The sequence below is a fragment of the Macaca nemestrina genome, chromosome 20, assembly GCF_043159975.1.
Source record: "Macaca nemestrina isolate mMacNem1 chromosome 20, mMacNem.hap1, whole genome shotgun sequence".
NCBI lineage: Eukaryota > Metazoa > Chordata > Mammalia > Primates > Cercopithecidae > Macaca > Macaca nemestrina.
In genome coordinates this window covers 57,707,409-57,708,708 of record NC_092144.1, presented here as the reverse complement: position 1 = coordinate 57,708,708, position 1,300 = coordinate 57,707,409, and positions in this window count along the sequence as shown.

The following is a 1,300-nucleotide window of genomic DNA, read 5'->3' as shown; positions in this document are numbered from 1 at the left end:
GTCTCTCTTCCTCCTTGTCTCTGCTACCCACTTTGCCCCTGGGCCGGTCACCTGTTCTCCTCACACTCCTGGTCCCCCAGACTCTGGGCAAGCTCTTGGGAGGTTGGGAGCATGCATCCTTGAAACACGTGTGGGCTGGGTCAGTTTCTAGGTTGGGGAGACCCAGGGATGGTGGGCCTGGGGAGGAGCTCTGGCTTGGAAGTCCCAGAGCGCCCATCTTGATCTAACTTTCTCTGGGTTCTTGGGGTCCAGGGACCTTGGTTTCCTCAACTGGGATGCATGGTGATGATGCCACCCCTCAGAGCCAGTGGGAGGGTCGAATGTGACAATCCTCATGACTGCTTTGGATGAGAATGGGTGGAAGCTCGCCGAATCTCCCATGTCCACATTTCCCTGGCAGGAAGGCTGAACGCCCCGGTGACAGTTGTTCCATCTGTCACAGGACGGGGGAGGAAGCGGCTTTGGTGGGCAGAGTCTGAGGCCCGAGTGGGTCTGGGGAGTGGGGGAGGACATAGCAGGAGCCTTTGCCCGGGAAAAGTGGGCAGGAACCAGCTGCCTCCACCACACTCCACAATGTGCATGTTGGGGGACCTGTCTGTTACGCATGTGCTTTACCCTGCCCTGCGCAGGGCCCCTCACTATGGAGGAGACGGGCTGGAGGAGGCTCAGTGCTCAGGCAGGATGGGAAAGTGTCAGGAAGTGAGCAGGGGCAGTACCTGCACAGAGGAGGGGCTGCCTAGGAAACCAGGGTATGCTCCTGGGAGAGAGGCTGCAGCCCAGTAAGCCTAGAGAAATGCAGGCGAGGTTCAAATTCCCTGACATCTGCCCTGCTCCTCTGTCCCCTGCAGCTCCTCCCACAGCTCCAGTGCATTGATAATGGCAGCAAAGACTCCTGAGACCTGAGATTGATTACCATGTCTGCCCCCGTTGTGCGCACTGGCTGAAGGATAGTGTGAGAATCTGTTTCTGCCATTCATGACCTAAATCAGTGATGCTCAGCCCTGACTATGCTTTAAAGTCATTAAAAGTATTGGCCGGGCGCGGTGGCTCAAGCCTGTAAACCCAGCACTTTGGGAGGCCGAGACGGGCGGATCACGAGGTCAGGAGATCGAGACCATCCTGGCTAACACAATGAAACCCCGTCTCTACTAAAAATACAAAAAAATTAGCCGGGCGAGGTGGCGGGCGCCTGTAGTCCCAGCTACTCGGGAGGCTGAGGCAGGAGAATGGCGTAAACCCGGGAGGCGGAGCTTGCAGTGAGCCGAGATAGCGCCACTGCACTCCAGCCTGGGCGACAGAG